Below are 17217 nucleotides of genomic sequence, written 5' to 3'. Positions count from 1 at the left end.
CTTCCCAGACCTACTGAATCAGAAATTTTGAAAGTGGAGCTCAGCAAGTGATTTTGATGCCCACTCAAGTGTGACAGCCACTGAATTATCGGATGACCAGTGGCAACCAGAGGAAACTTTAGAAGATAAAAGAGTGGGATGAGAGAGGAATAGTGGGTATAAATTAGCCCAAGATTCTGATAACATCCTCCATTAGGTGATCATATCTGCAGCTTCAGGAACTCACATGAAAAGGGATATGCCAAGAATCTGTTGACCAAGATGGTGATTAAGTGAATCCCAGGTATGGTACACTAACTTCTTCCAACACAGTCTCACTGCCTAATAAAAGGACTTCCAAAATGATGTGGGAAACAAAGGCAAAAAGAAAAATTAAATTTCCTTACTACTTACAGTCCGCTGACAAGTTCTTGAAACAGGCAGTGACATTCATTTCTCTAGGAACTCAGCTGCCTTGATGTTAATGCTTTGCTAAGGGCAAAAGGCAATCTGAGCCTCCCATCCACCCACCCACCCCCCAGGATTCTGTAAGTCTACTTTAACATATAAAAATTCTTTTAGAAACTTCCTTTATCTCTACCCCCCAAGATATATCTTAGCAGTCATCCACCAAGCTTGAGACCCACCAATATACATCTGAAAGGTCTAATGACTGAGTTTGTACTAGGAAGTAATAAATGATATTCTCCTAACAATAGCTAGGCCCCTCAAGGTCCTGGAAACCTTGCTTCCAAAATTCCTTAGAGACTTACACTATGGCTAACCCCCTATGATCGGCCACTCCTCACAACCCCCAGGGCAGCTCTTTCTGCCAATGGGCCCTGTCCTGTGCTTTAAAAGAAACACTTTTTTGTACCAAAGAAGTCCCAAAAATTCCTTCTTGGCCATCAGCTCTGAACCCCACAACTTCTAACCACATCACAAAACAATGAGGTGAAACATCCATCCAGAATTCTTAAGTCAGTATTCTCGAAGTCACACTTGGACCACAAGAATCCACAGAAAAGGGGAACCAATAAATTAGAAGATTTATTTCTACCTGTCAACCGTTCACAAGGCAACTTAGCATCTTATAGCTCGAGAAGCTGTACATACTTCCCCAAAGACCCCTTTTGACAGGTAAATACCTAGTAAGATCCCACTGAACTAGAGCTATTGGAGGAAATAGCTCTCCAAGACACCAGAAGTGGAGACACAGATGTTTTTTAGGGAATTTGACACTGGATTCTCCCCATTCTGACCTCAAATGAAGATGCAGCTTTGCTGATTCTAGATGGGCCGACAACTAGAAGAGCCCAATATGTTCATAAATATTCTTTAATTTTAGTTTGTAGATAACTCCTGAAGTTCTTCTATAATAAAAGGTCAGTAGCATAGTAAGAAATGAACTTTTCATAACAAATGAGATCTACACAAGCACTATCTCAGGCAGCAATTCTTCCTTCTATGAGGGACATGGTTTCTGGGAGAAACCATGGCAAGACATGCCTCATCTACTTCTACCTTGTGTGATCACCTTGCTTCTAACAAGACTTTATTTTCTTGAATAATTAAAGCACCATCTGGGTTAGTTAATAAAAATATGCCAAGTCTGTATTTTTTTTTAAATGTGACCCTTGTAAATAAAACAAAAAATAAAGAAATTAAAATTGTAAAAACCAGCCCATTAGGCAGTGGTACTCTTTTCAGGACTTCTAGCATTGGGAGCTCAGAGCCATGCAGGACTGGGCAGAGAGAACAGCCAGGTAGGGCTGCCTGGGCTGGGAGTTGGCTCATAAAGATGCAGTAAGTGTAGGAAGCTAATCTCTAGTTAGATTTCCACATCTTCCACAGAGGGGCACGCAGTATTGCCAAGTATAGCCTGGACCTAGACCTAACCTAATGGGAAGAAGCAATCAGCGCAGAGATGGAAGAGAATGTCACAAGAGCTGAGAGCAAGAGGATGCAGGTTTAGGCAAGACCTGCTCAAAATACCATACAAACAAAAAATATCCACAGGAAAAGCAAAGGGGCTGTCTCCTCACCTCCTCATCCTGGAAGACCAATACTCTTTATTTCTGGAAAATAATAATCAATGATCCGAGTGTGAAAAAAGCACTGACTACCAACTACCAGATAGTTAACATAAAGTCATTAGATTTCTAAATATCACTGCAGGCGGGCAATTACAAATGAATGACTGATCCTGGTCCAGCACAGGTCTAACCAGGAATTTCAATATCTAGTTAGAATTTTGGCCAAATCAGTTTCCATAAATGGAGGATCTTGTTAGGCAATATTCGCCAATTTATTTGCTTGGGGGAGAAATGTTTCTTCTTAATGGTAACTATAATGTTACCACAGAATGTAAAAGTGGGATTAACAGGATGTTACATTTTAATCTATTATAATTTCACGCTTGTACATAAGAATATTCTATGGCTGCCCTGAAAAAAATTTCATTTTATCCTAATTCAATTAAAAATTAAGACTAGACTATGCCTCTTTCCTATTAGTTTTAGAGTAACTTAAATGTAACATAGATGTATTAGTAAGGGTCTTGGTACAGAACAAATGGCATGCTCCTAAGGTTTGACTTAGAGTTTTTGAGGTTGTGAAGAGAGCTAAAGGAATTCAAAAAAGATGGTGAAGCCTCCCACAGATTATGGTGAAGCCTTCCTCAGGTTAACAATCCACTCCATTTGGTCTCTCAAGTGTAATAGGTAAGAAGAGGGAAAAGTTTCCAGAGGCTGGAGAAACCTGGAGCCCTGACACAAGCGTCAACTGACAAGCACTGAATATGTTCTAAAGTGTTTCAATCTGAGATTCTCTCCTAGTTCCAGTTAGAGGGATTGCACTGTGATCAATATTAATACTATGAACAACTATAGCTAATATTAATTAAGGTATTACTATGTGGCATCCACTGTTATAAGCATCCAGCATGCATGTTCTCATTCAATCCTCAAACAAGCTATATAGGATGCATACTGTTTCTATCCCCACTTTGCAGAGATTAAATAATGTGCCCACTCACACAGTTTATGAGAAGCTGAATCCAAATGTAAACCCAGGAAGCCTGACTGCAGAGGCCAAATGATTAACCACAAGAAGAAGAAAAAAGAAAAAGAAAAATATTTGTGTAATTAGAATCAAATGACAATGTAATCCTTACAGTGAATCAAAAATCAGGGAATTTGCTCCAGACTCCACTCTCTGATTTGGTTGGCTTCCTTTAGGCAGAGAGATTTCTTTAATTATGTAAAACCTATTTAAGGAACTGTTTTCTGATTCATCCCATGAGGAAAGAAAAGAAAAGGGCGTGCGTGCGCACACACACACACACACACACACACACACACACACAATATCTTTGCATCTTGAAATTGTTGAATATTTTGCCTTTTCAAAGCTGCTTGTTTTTCTGTGTTTATCTGCAGGGATGTTATGCCCAGTTGGACCAGAGGCAGCCAGTTGGCATTCAGCCCAGCTAGGTCTTGCCATTCACACCATGCCTGTATCCAAACCTTCTGTTAACTCTGAGAGGGCATTCAGAGTATTGTTTCAGGAAAGACTTTCCATACAAGATGGAAGGCTAAGTCTCTTAGAAAATGCTAGATTGTATTTACTTCCAACTTCTCACTATCCTCAACTTTCATTCCCAATATCATTTTGTTTTTAAGAAGGGAAACCTGTATATTCTTCTAACTTGAATTGTTTGTTAAAAACAGACTATAACCCAGTTTTGGTAAATTCATCACTGAATATGTTCTATCAGATTTATAGCCAAATACCATTTTTCTTTACTTTTTTGCAGAAATACTATTTTATACAAAACAGTATACAAAGTTTTGCAGCTCAGCTAACTCCCCAAAATGAATATATCTGTGTAGCCCCTACCCAGGTCAAGAAATTGAAAATTACAGCATTTCAGAATCCTTCCTGTGTCTCCTCCTACTCATTGACCACCCTATCTCTAAAAGTAACCACTTCCTTAACTTCTAATGCCAGGGATGAGTTTTACCTGTTTGGGGACTTTATAGGCAAATGAACTTTATATGCAAATAGAGCCATACAACATATACTCTTCCATGTCTAGACTGATCCATATTGCCACACAAGGTTAATATTGTATTACCATACAATATTCCGTGGTATAAATATATTGCAATTTATGTAAATATTCTACTGTTGATAGATATTTGTAAATTGCAATACATAACTGACCAAAGTCTTAATATATAAAATATGAAGATATACACTACACAATAAAAGTGCCAATAGTCCAAAAGAAAAAAGTTTTAAGAGACACTTAAAAAAAAAGCATATCCAAATAATCAAAAACATGAAAAGACCCCCAACCTCATTAATCATCCAGAAAATGTAAATTTAAGCTATGGTGAGACACCACTACAACCCACAATTTCAGCAATGGCTACAAGCCCTTTCCAATGTGGAAATGACCTATTTGTCTTCCTTCTTCAAGCCATTCAATGGTTTTTCATCATCTTTAGCACAGAGCATAACCCACACCATCTCAGTTTATGTTATAAAAGAAGAGAATATTCAGAAACAGTAATTGTGGTTGTTTCTAAAAGAACTACCAATGCCCCAGACAAGTCAAAAGCATAACCCCAAAACACAGTTTGGTAAAGCAGTTTTCCCGCAGACTAACCATCTCATTTTGATGGTTTCAGATGCTCCATTCAAATTGGACCTCATAATGTGACTGTACATGATAACAATATTTTCCTTTAATAATATATATGAAAGAACTTCACACAAGCTTGGCCTGCCAGGAATGAAATAGTCTGATCTGAGGTACAGTAGTCCCCTCCTTATCCACAGGGCTCCCTTCCAAGACCCTCAGGGGATGGCCTGAAACCACAGTACCAAACCCTATATATGTTTTTTCCTTTATATACACACCTTGATAAAACTTAATTGATAAACTAGACACAGTAAGAGATTAACAACAATAATGATAAAATAAAACAATATACTATACTAAAATTATGTCAATGTGGTCTCTCAAAATATCTTATCATACTGGACTCACCCTTCTTTTTCTTCTTGTGCTGATGTGAAACGGTAAATGCCTATGTGATGAGATGAAGTGAGGGGAATGACGTAGGCACTGTGATGTAGCTTTAGGCTTCTATTGGCCTTCTCACAATTTGTCAAGAGAATCATCTGCTTCCAGATTACACTTGACCACAGGTAACTAAAATTGTGGAAAGTAAAACTGTGGATAAGTGGAGGGGAACTTATCCCTTATAATTAGCTTATCTTCAATATCAGGGACATTACAGAATAGATTCTTGCCTTGCAAGAAGTTTGGAGAAGATAACTTCTAGGATGCCCTCAAATGTTAAGATTCCACAAAGTGGTACATCCATGTGTCTTGAAATTACCTCTTTAAAGTTTCAACACATCTCTATGCATTAGGAGTTACCATTTAAATAGATTTATGAACTACTGCCTGCCTGGCTCGCTGGGCTGCTTTGTATCCAGAAAATTCTCCACATAGAATTACAGGTGCCATCAGCAGTAGTTTAAAGGAAGCCAAACGCTAAGTTTGTAACTAGTGAAACATTTAACAAGTCCCAGTTGAGGAGTCCCAAGGCCCAGTTCCACGTGTATGAGCCACCCTCTGTGCTTGATAAGGTTTAGTAATCCTCCAGAAACAAACAGCACAACTCCACCTCTTGCCCTAGATTTCCGTACATCAGGCAAGGAGAAAGTTCTCCACCTGGGCCTGCGTAAAGAAAGCTACAATAAAAATCGGAGGACCAATCCCTCTTTTAAACACACATGCACACTCCAAAATGGAAAAATCCCTTTATTTAAAAGGAAAAGGGGAGGGAGGAAAAAGAGCAGAAAGGGGGAAAGAAAAAAAAAAAAAAGACGAGAACTTATGGACCTAATTTGCAAGGAACAAGACGGGGAGGAACGTCCTTTCCACCCAGAGTGACTGAAGCCTGGTGCTGGTCTGCCAAGACTCACCCCATCTCTGTTGCCACATTCCACTGGCACCTAAAAGGTAAGTGCCACTCCTTGGAGCCTGTGGCTGAAGGGAAACGGGGAAGGGAAGACGGCTGGGCCCGGCCGGCTGGCTGGGAGTGTATGCAAACTAAATCAAATGTATTGTTCAAAATTTACAGTGGGTCATCTCTTCTTTTTTCTTATTTCTTTTCAATATCGAATGAAGGGCTGACCAGCAAGGTCAAACTCCCCTTATTAATGAGGCATTGCTGGGGCTCTGTCTCATTAGGGCACTCAGAACTGTGCATTTACTGCAATTTGCAGCACTTAATAGAGAAAGGTCAGAGCGGGTCACGTTCAATTTCCACTTGGCAGAGGGAGGAAAAATGGAAGCAATTCATTTGCACAAATTTGAATAATTCTTCTCAGTCTCCTTTTCTTTATCTACGTGTGGATAATTCCTGCATCTTACCTCACTCACAATCATTTCAGAACTGCTGGCGGCCGGATTTCTATGAAGGCTGTAATGGAGCTGACAGATTCTATGAATCCAGGTGTCAAAATAAAGCCTCTGGCTCCTTCCCCCCCCCCCCCCTTCCCGCAACAGGGAATAGGAGCTGCCTCTAGTGAGCTCTTAAACTTATCATAAATGTATCAAGATTGCTGTGGGCCATGAAACAGCTGTAGACAATTAATCTTTCCACAATTCTTCGGCATAAGAATTGCTTTCCCCGCAAAGTAACATCTGCTGTGCCGAGGTGATTATTCACGGCCGAGGGGCGCCACCATAGTTTTATGCATAGAGCCATCAGTGGCAATGAAGCAAAATTTATAGTTTTCCCTGGTTCAGTAAAAATAACATTTCAGCTGCATTAAAACATCATCCATCAGCATTGTCCCAGAGCCCTGAGCCCCATCTCATCTAAAGAAATTAAAAAGTATTCATTTTAATGCTAACTTCTGAAGCTTGCAATGACATTCCTGCCTTCTTTCGGAGGGGTTGGGGGAAGTAATATCCCGGAGGCAGAAGGCAGGGAAAGGTTATGTAGCACAGGGAAGCGGAGTATTAAATGCGCTGTAGGGGTGCCTGGATGGCTCAGTCAGTTAAGTGTATGCTTTGGGCTCAGGTCATGAGCCCAGGGTCCTGGGATCGAGTCTCGCTTCGGGCTCCCCGCTTAGTGGGAGGCCTGCTTCTCCCTCTGCCCTTCCCCCCTGCTGGTGGTCTCCCTTCCTCTCACTCTCTCTCTGAAATAAATAAAATCTTCAAAAAAAAAATTAATAAATGTGCCACTAGGGAGTCATGCTATCCTGATTACCGGACTGCTGGCTCTTATTTGTTTGTAACCCCTGAATGCTTAGTCAAAAATCCCTGAATCAAATGGAACAACTAAAGAAGGAATGTTATTTCATAGAAGCAAATAATTCCTTGGCTTCAAAGGAAAGGCTACCAAGACGATGACTGCCTTTTCCAATGCAGCAGGCATTTGCTTCTATAAAACAGTTGTTTCAGGGATCCCTGGGTGGCGCAGCGGTTTAGTGCCTGCCTTTGGCCCAGGGTGTGATCCTGGAGACCTGGGATCGAATCCCATGTCGGGCTCCTGGTGCATGGGGCCTGCTTCTCCCTCTGCCTATGTCTTTGCCTCTCTCTCTCTCTCTCTGTGTGACTATCATAAATAAATAAAAATTTTAAAAGAAAAAATAAATAAATAAAACAGTTGTTTCATATTTGTCTGAAGGAGTAAAATTCTACCTGACGGAAAAAACTGGGTATTTGCTTTTGAACCTCCCTCAGCCTTATGCCAAGCTCAGCCCTTGCTCTCAAAAGTGAAAGGGTCTCTTGGTACTTTGGAGCTCTGTCTATAGGAAGCTACCAGTTTTAAACCTAGGTATGTGGCTATTTGAATATAGTAAAATAGAAGAAGAGAAAGAGGGATCCCCCGGGGTCATCTGGTTTACACAGATTTTATACACAGTGCATGTCTCCGAATCCACCAATTTGCAAATAAAATATAAATAATATGTTATATCCACACTCACACCCAACACGTTCCACTGAACTGCCCTTATAATACTTACACTTTAAGAATTTCAAATAATGAGCCTTTGCGGTCAGTATTTAATTCCAAGTTCTGTGCTGTATAGCCAGAAGTGCACAAACTTGTAAAGGAGACATCCTGCCTTTCAACGGCTTACAGTCCAGAGGGAAACATGTATACAACTGAAATATAAGTGATGAATGATATAATAAAAGCATAAACAAAGTGTTACATTTGCACAGAAAATATAATTGTTCAGCTGGGGAGAATGGAAGATATAAGATGCCAACTGAAATACAGTTCAGAGAAATAGAGGCTATTTGAATACCCACTATTTAAAGCATTAGAAAATATCATCTGGCAATTGTGTCCTCATACCTAAAAATACTGCTATCCAAGATCATAAATAAATTGACTTAGAAAGTCACCTAAAAAAAAAAGAAAAAAAAAAAAAAACGGAGAGGTAATGAACTGGAAGGTGAGATTTTTGGCTCCAGTGCTATAGCACTAAAATATCAATGGTGCTGCCCCTTGTGAGGTTTTATAAGGTGCAATGCTCTATAAAGGATCTCTTAAAATCAATGTTTGTCCTTGGCATGTTTTCATCCAAAAGTGAAAGCTAATCATTTTTCACTCATTGGAGATTCTCCTAATTTCACAGTCAATGAAACACAGATTTCACTGCGAGCCAAAAGTTGAATTTCACAAAGGTCAAAGGGAAAGTTCAAGTTGCTGTGTCAGTGAGTCTCAACCCACAGGATGAGATGTGCTGATGGTCACAGAAGAATGCCCTTGTCAAAGGAGTGACTCCTTGCCTGACAGGTGGTGTTCAGGACCCAGATCCCAAGTATATGTTCACAGTACAGCAAGGTTCTCTAATATTTTTAAGCTAATCCTTTGTGTTTGTTTGCTTTCTAATTTAAAAATACTAATATTTTTGAAAATTTTGGAAGAGCTTTGTGCCCTTCAGTGAAAGAACTTTTAAATCTTTTCAATAAACTTATGCTTAGTTAAGTTTAAGGGTGAGAGAGAAATTTGTTTAATATAAACTTTAGTTTTATATACAAGTATTTAAATTGGTATACATTTATATATCATAAATTTAAATATATAAAATTTTTGAAGTACATTTTTTTAAAAATACAACTATATACATATACACATAAACAACTTTATATAGCTAGATAGATATCCAAATATATATGTTCAGTTCTGATCACATAATTTTTCTGTAACACGTGTCTCTTCAGCCCTTCCTGAATGTTTTTTTTTTAAGATTTTATTTATTTATTCATGAGAGACACACAGATAGAGAGAGAGAGAGAGAGAGAGGCAGAGACACAGTCAGAAGAAGAAGTAGGTTCCATGCAGGGAGCCTGACGTGGGATTCAATCCTGGAACTCCAGGATCAAAGGCTGAAAGCAGGCGCTAAACCACTGAGCCACTCAGGGATCCCACCTGAACATGTTTAAACAGGAACTTGATGAGGGAGAATGGTTTGGAAGGATTCAGGACTTTCATTCAAAAGCTGACAATACAATACAAAATAATTCTGATGAAAAAGAAAAGTTAGCTAAATAAGGAGTATGCACTAATAAACATAGATTTATCACTTCATGTATGATAAAGGAAAATAAAAAGAAGACACATAATCTAGAAGGAAGTTTTCTAAATACACAAAGCAATAGGGATATTGTTTCAAAAGCTAAAATCCAGAATGGATTGAAGATAGAGAAAAACTCTGAAAGCAAAAAGTACTTTTTCAAGCTGTGCTTATTATCACAATAACAAAGAAAGCATAATGGCCAACTCACTGTGTGGAGTCAGAATTAGTCAATACCTATTTTGTTTCAATCTTTTCTATTGGAGCATGACCTTCACTCTGGAGAGGAAGGCGCCAACGTGGTTTAAGAGAAATGAAAGCCAGAGAAAGGTAGAGGACATTAAGAACACACCCAGCTGTTCTAAGCAAATTCAAGTGTCAGGACCCCAAATAACTACATTTCAGAGTATTAAACAGATCATAGTAGTGGTCCCACCATCACAGTCAAAATCTTTAAAAAAGGGAAAGGTTCCCAAAGATCATATGGGAACAAATGTCTATTCTTTAAAAGAAATGAAAAGTGGATTCAAGAAACATTCCATATTGAATGTCAGGATAATTTTAGATGGTATGTGAACATTGGAAAATGAAAACTGGGTTCACGTGGATATCTAGCCTCATTTCCTCTGGGATTACTAGACTGGTAGGCATGAGCATACCAGAGGTTTATTCTATCTTGATTTCAGCAGAGCATTTACTAAGATGTCTCCAATCTCTGTATTCAAGATAGAGAAATGTGAGCTGAATGAAGTGGAAAATGCAGAATTCATAGCTGCTGAATAGTGTTAATTGAGTCACAGAAAGAAGCTAGCTAGTGTGCCAGGGTACAGGTACAGGAATCTATGTGTTCAATAGTATCCTCTTGAGTAGTACCTGTGTGGCTCACTCAATTGAGCCTCCAACTCCCGGTTTTAGTTCAGGTCATGATCTCAGGGTCGTGAGATAAAGCCCCACTTCCACTCTGGCGCTCAGCAGGGTAACTACTTGAGATTCTCCCCTTCCCTGCTGCCTCTCCCCCAACTCATGTGCACATATTCTCTCTCTCTCTCTCTCAAATAGATAAATAAATAAAATTTTTAAAAATAAAAAAAAATAATATCTTCTTGAAAGAAGACATATCTCTTGAGCTCCAAGTGGCCCAGATTGACAAAAGGGGCTAATACTGCATTAGGTTGCCTGCTTCACCACCCGTAAGTAAGTTGAGAAGCTGGCCCATGGGCCCAAAATAAGTAGATAATGTGTATTAAAAATTAATCTAAAAGGGAATCCCTGGGTGGCTCAGCGGTTTAGCGCCTGCCTTTGGCCCAGGGCGTGATCCTGGAGTCCCGGGATCGAGTCCCACATCAGGCTTCCTGCATGGAGCCTGCTTCTCTCTCTGCCTGTGTCTCTGCCTCTCTCTCTCCTCTGTGTCTTTCATGAATAAATAAATAAAATCTTATAAATAAATAAATAAATAAATAAATAAATAAATAAATAAATAAAAAGCCTGACATCTACAATCAGTTGTAGCCCACAATCTATCCTTAAGCTAAATAGTGATCTAATAAAAGAGGTTCCATTAAATATAGGAGTAACATGGTTGTCACTTAATATTCAACAAAGTTATGGACTTAGCTCTAGCCAATTTAATAATGCATTATTAAGGAACAGAAAAGTACAAAGAGAAAGAAAAGATTGTCATCCATGCTACAGGATTAGGTACTGCCAAAAGTCCAAGAGAGTCAAACCATTAGAACTAGTTCTAAAAATTAATAAAAATGGTAAGACAAGATGAAGTTTCAAAAATTGAATGTTTGTCTATATGTCTAGAAAAATCACTTTGAAAATATAAATATTTTAAAAGATATAAAAATAAAATATCAAGGAAAAACACAAAAAGAAATGGCAGGACTCAAATGAAAAATCTAGTAAAATTTGACCAAGAGTTTTTTTTTAAGTGCTTGAGAAAGTAAAAAGATATAAGATATTCCTGAATATTAATAAAATTCTAATAAAAAACTCAGTCAGATTTTTTGAACTTAAAACAATTTTAATTCATTTGGAAGAATGAAGAAGGAAAGCCCACTAAAAAAATGGGCACCACGAAGGGGTGTAGTCCCATGAAGTATTAAAACAAACTGTAAAGCTGTAATAAATAAACCATATGGTACTGACTTGAGAATTGTTAGATCAATTGAAAATAATAAAGCTATGATATGTGGTGAGGACTACTTCATTTAAAAAATAGCTTTTTAAAAATATGGTGCTAAAAAAATAAGAAATAAATAAATAAAAATATGGTGCTGCTGAGAGTTTGTCAATTGTTTCAAAGAATAAGTCTAGAGCAATTCATATTGTGGCTATAAAGAAATTCCAGGAAGATTCAATAGTTCAGTACATCGAATTATAAGAAGTTAGAGAAATGAAGGTATTTTTCAAATTTCTTTATGAAGAAAGACTTTCTAAAAATAAAAGAAATAGAAGAAAGCATAAAGGAAAAGAATAGTTGAAATTGAAAATAACATAAAACGTGTTTTATGTCTTTTTAATATAAATTAGCATCTATATGGCAAAAAAAGAAAAGCAAACAAAAAACTGGGAAAAATATTTGTGTCAAATATTATAGACAACAGGTCTAAGTCCTTGAAGAAAAAAATTTCACCAACGAATTGATTAAAAAATTTAGGTTATAGTAAATGAACAAACAATATTTATAGGTAATTTATAAGAAAAAAGAAAACTGAATAACAAATATTTGAAAAACAAACTTTACTAATAACCAAAAAATAAAATTAAAATGCTATATCACCTTTGCCTGATAATTTAGTAATTATTTTAAAATAAGGAAATCTAATATTTATGAAAGCACAGTGAAGTGGGTACTTTAAAAGAAGAAAGTATAAATGGGCACAGTGTTTTTGAAGAGAAAGTTGGTAATATGAATGGGGAACCTGGATTATATTTTTTTCTTTGATCCTGTTATTCGACTTTATGAATAAATTCTAAGAAAAATAATCCAAATTAAGGGGATTAATTTTTTAAAGTCTGAAAACATGATAATATTTATTATCTAATAATTTTATATAATAAATATTTAATAAAAGAATATAAACACACAATAGAATGGTATGTACACTGATTCTAAATATATAGGTAAATAAGCGATTCAGATGAATTATGTCTTTTCCAAAATTTTTGTGTTGAAGCTGTCACCCTCAATATCTCAGAATGTGATTGTATTTGGAGATGGGCATATAAAAAGGTAATTAAGTTAAAATGAGGCCATTAGATTGGGTCCTAATCCAATCTGGCTGATGCCTTTCTTTAAAGGAGCAATTAAGACACAAAAAAAGGGACACCAGGAATGTGTCCTGGTACACAGAGGGATGATCATTAAAAAGACAGCAAGAGGGCAGTCCTAAAAACCCAAGGAGAGAAGCCTCAGAAGGAGCCAATTCTGCTGGTTCATCTTGGACTTCTAGCCTCTGGAACTGTGAGAAAATAAATTTCTATTATTTAAGCCACTCAGTCTGATATTTTGTTATGCAGCCTTAGTAAACTAACACAATGTTCTAAAGTGTTAGAAGAGAAAAGAATATACATTTGTATATACATTAAGATCCCACAATGTTCAAAAAAATTTTTAGACGAAAGACTGAAAGAAAATATATACCATAATGACAATGGTTGCTGCCTTTGAGTGGGAAAATTATGAGTCAATACTTTTATTCTTCTTTATACTTTCCCTAAGTTTCAAGTGTTCTACAAAGAACCTATATTGCTTCTGAAATCAGGGGGAAAATATTGTTCTAATGAAACTATAAATAAGTAAAAAATAGGAAAAGTTTGACTCAATAGAAAAATTCTACACAAAAATATGAGTTAATGCATCTTGAGGACAGTCTGTTAAATGAAAGAAGGTAGTTACAAAAAAATAAACACTGTATGATTTCACTCATATGAGAAATCTGAAGTAGCCAAACTCATAAAAACAGGAAGTAGAATGGTGGTTACCAGGGATGGGGAGAGAGGGAAATAGATGATGTTCAATGGCTATAGTGCTTGAGTTCTGCAAGACGAAAATGTTCTAGAGATCTGTAATATAAGAATGTGAATATACTTAGTACGACTGAATTGAGCTATAAAAAAAAAACAAAGGTTAAGATGGTAAATTTAATGTTATTTTTTTATCACCATTAAGAATTAAAATAAATAAATGACCTAAGGATTAGAGTTGACTAAAACACATTATAAATCAACCTTTTGACCTAATTATGATAAAGCTTATATTTATTTATGATATCTTTATCAAAAGAATGAAAGCACATGGTTATAATAGAACATAACTTACAGTTTAAATTTGCCTACTCTAATTCATCCTATTCTTCTTTGCACTCCCTCATCTCTCTGTATTGTAGACTTTATACTTTTTTATTCTCTGGTTTTAATGGGAGCTATGGAAGGAGAGAGAATAAATGAGTGTGTGCAATCTGCCATCTTGAACCATTGGACTAAATGGTTCATTTTAAGTTGTAATCAAAAGTCCAAGCAAGGAGATACTAGTACTACTCTTAAGAGAATGGATTTTAGTGCTAGACCAGATTAGTTCTTGCACTCTAATAAATAATATAACCTCTCTGATCTGAGTTTCCTTGTATGTGAAAAAGAAGTTATAATCCTCTGGTTTGTGTAAAAATTAAATGAGTGGATAGACAGAACTTGACGTGTAGTAACCTCTCAATACATGCTGCCCATTATTGTTGCAATTTTTGAGGTTGTTATTCTAGAATGAATGGACAGCCTCCTGAATATGGTGCTTATTTCTGGGTGCCATGTATATTTTTTAAAGGTTTTATTTATTTATTCATGAGAGATATACAAAGAGAGGCAGAGACATAGGCAGAGGGAGAAGCAGCCTCCCTGCTGGGAGCCTAACGCATGACTCAATCCCAGGACCCGGGGTCACAACCTGAGCAAAAGGCAGATGCTCAACCACTGAGTCACCCAGGTGCCCCCTGGGTGACGTATATTAAGGAAAACATTGACAGCTAGAAATAGCTAATAGTAAGAGAGGTCAAAATCACATTAAGAACCTGGGAATAAAAAAAAAAAAAAAGAACCTGGGAATATTCTGCTTACAATGGAGACTTTGGTGCATGGGCAAGCCATCTTCACATATGAGATTATTACAGACCTAGAACCAATGATAAAAATTATAGAGAGACCATGGTTCAATATCAGGAAGAACCAACCAACGGTTGGAACATTCCAAATATGTGATGCTGAGATTAACATGTTTGGAAATTTTGAAAGAAGATATATTATTCAGAGTTCTCTGGAGAAACAGGACTAATGGGAGACAGAAAGAGAGAGAGAGATTTTTTTTTTTTTTTTATTTATGATAGTCACAGAGAGAGAGAGAGAGAGAGAGAGAGAGGCAGAGACACAGGCAGAGGGAGAAGCAGGCTCTATGCACCGGGAGCCCGATATGGGATTCAATCCCAGGTCTCCAGGATCGCGCCCTGGGCCAAAGGCAGGAACCAAACCACTGCGCCACCCAGGGATCTCAGAGAGAGAGATTTTATTTCAAGGAATTGACTCCTACAATTGTGCAGGCTAGCAAGTCCCAAGACTATAAGGATGAGCTAGCAAGCTGGAATCCCAGGAGAGCTGATCATAGAGTTCTAGTTTAAGTCCAGCAGACCCAAAACTTAGGAAGAGCCAAGCTTGCAGTCTGTGTCCAACACAAAGAGCTGCTATCCCAAGTAGAAGACAAGCAGGTGGAATTCTCTCTTACCTGGGACAGAGTCATCCTTTTGGTTCTATCAGGCCTCAAATAAATGAATAAGACTCACCCACACTGCTTTACTCAGTCTACTGATTTAAATGTTAATTTCATCTCCAAAGCCCTTACAGACATTCCCAGGATAATGTTTAACCAAATATCTGGTGACCTTGTGGCCCAATCAAATTGACACAAAATTAACCATCACAGGAAGATTCCAAAATGGTGTCAAAGGTTGGATTGATAACCTACATAATCCTTCTGCAATGAGACCAAGGATACCAGGTCTACCAACATAGTCAGGATTTTTACCTCATCTATAAAGTGCCTCAGTTTCCAGGAAAATTGAGGCTAATAAATCATTTTGGTGTGTTGATATTTAAAATCATGATATCTATGACACTTGAGAAACATAAAAGGATGCAGTCACAGAAAACTCAAAAAATGTTAGTGAACTTAAAAACTAATGAATCGAAATTTGCTTTTCTGCATGCTGCTTTTCTGTAAGTATAGCTATTCTTAATTAAAACAGAAACATAGCAGGGGAGCTTGAGTGGCCCAGTCAGTTAAGTGTCTGACTCTCAATTTCCACTCAGGTCATGATCTCAGGGTTGTGAGAGCAAGCCCCAAGTCAGTGGAGCCTGCTTAAGATTCTCTTTCCTTCTCCCTCTGCACCTTCCCCCCACTCCCCACTAAAAAATTTAAAATAAAAACAAAAACAGAGCAACAATGAGGAACTGTTCAGAACTCCCCTTTGGTGTCCTATCTACAACAAAATATACCAGATTTAGATCCGTAAAATCTAAATTAAAGTTCCTGCTCTGTCTCTAATATCATGACTTTGAGCAAATCACTTAGTCTCTCAAGACCTTTTTTGGCTTTATCTCTTTCAAAGGAACATTTTCAAAATGCTAGAAATATTACTCTTATACAAATATATATGAATACATGTTAAAGATTTATTTAACTCCCTAATGAGGGAAACAGCAGAACAGTATAGTTATTTCAGAGAGTGATAGAAGAGACAGTAGTAAAGTTTGCTGAAATCAAATTGCTAAAGAAGATACTAAAATGGAATAAGATACACAACTTAGTGTCTTACAGAACAATAAAACCTTTATATCAGACAGCTAAGAATCATTTGCATCTCTATTGATTTTCTACCAGTTAACATCTAGCCTTCAAGTAGTTTAAAAAATATCCTAATCAAAAGTAAACAGTAAATCAAACAAAGATACCCACCCCAGGAGAATTAGATAATCCTGCTAGGCACTGTGACATGGAAATGGCATGTACCCATCTTTTCGTGTACTTCCAAATTTTGAAAATTGTTCTTAACATCTAAATATTAGAAATAATTATGTCTACCTTCTAGTTTGTTATGAGGCTTAAATGAGAAAATATATGTGGAAGTGTTCTGCTCTGAAAAGGATCCCCTAAATATAAAATATTATTATCATTATCAGGGGTTTTCTACCTGAATCCACCTCTGCCAAAGACTTTCAACCTACTCACTGCCTTTCCCTCTCTTTCTCTTTCTGAAACTCATTCACTAGCCACAAGTCAGTCAGCAACTTGAATTTTATTTTTTTTCTTCTTACCACCTCCTATATCTTATCAACCACGAAGCCTTGTCTATTCACCTAAGTATCTCCCATCTGTTTAATTATCTCCTACTTAACGTTCAAGCCTCCACTTAAATGCTACATCTCCAGATCTCTTTCCTAATCTCCAAGAGCAAATGCCCTGTCCCTTCAACTATTTGATCCCATGATACCATGTACCTCCCCATTCCTATAACATCACATAACATAACAAAATATTTTACTCTTTTTGTCTTCATTACCTCT

General features: G+C 37.2%; 1 long non-coding RNA gene across 1 annotated transcript in view; it reads right to left on the bottom strand.

Annotated features, from left to right (window-relative positions):
• LOC144304257 (uncharacterized) overlaps window positions 1-17217 on the bottom strand; it is a 79765-nt gene that overhangs the window by 44001 nt on the left and 18547 nt on the right. Inside the window, exons 2-3 of the long non-coding RNA XR_013371185.1 lie at window positions 8041-8182; window positions 5039-5203 (exon numbers count right to left, since the gene is read on the bottom strand). This is a non-coding gene — a long non-coding RNA (uncharacterized LOC144304257). The remainder of the gene's footprint in view (window positions 1-5038; window positions 5204-8040; window positions 8183-17217) is intronic.

The sequence above is a fragment of the Canis aureus genome, chromosome 33, assembly GCF_053574225.1.
Source record: "Canis aureus isolate CA01 chromosome 33, VMU_Caureus_v.1.0, whole genome shotgun sequence".
Classification (NCBI taxonomy): domain Eukaryota; kingdom Metazoa; phylum Chordata; class Mammalia; order Carnivora; family Canidae; genus Canis; species Canis aureus.
Note: the sequence above shows the minus strand (reverse complement) of the source record. Positions and strands in the feature narration are given on the sequence as shown.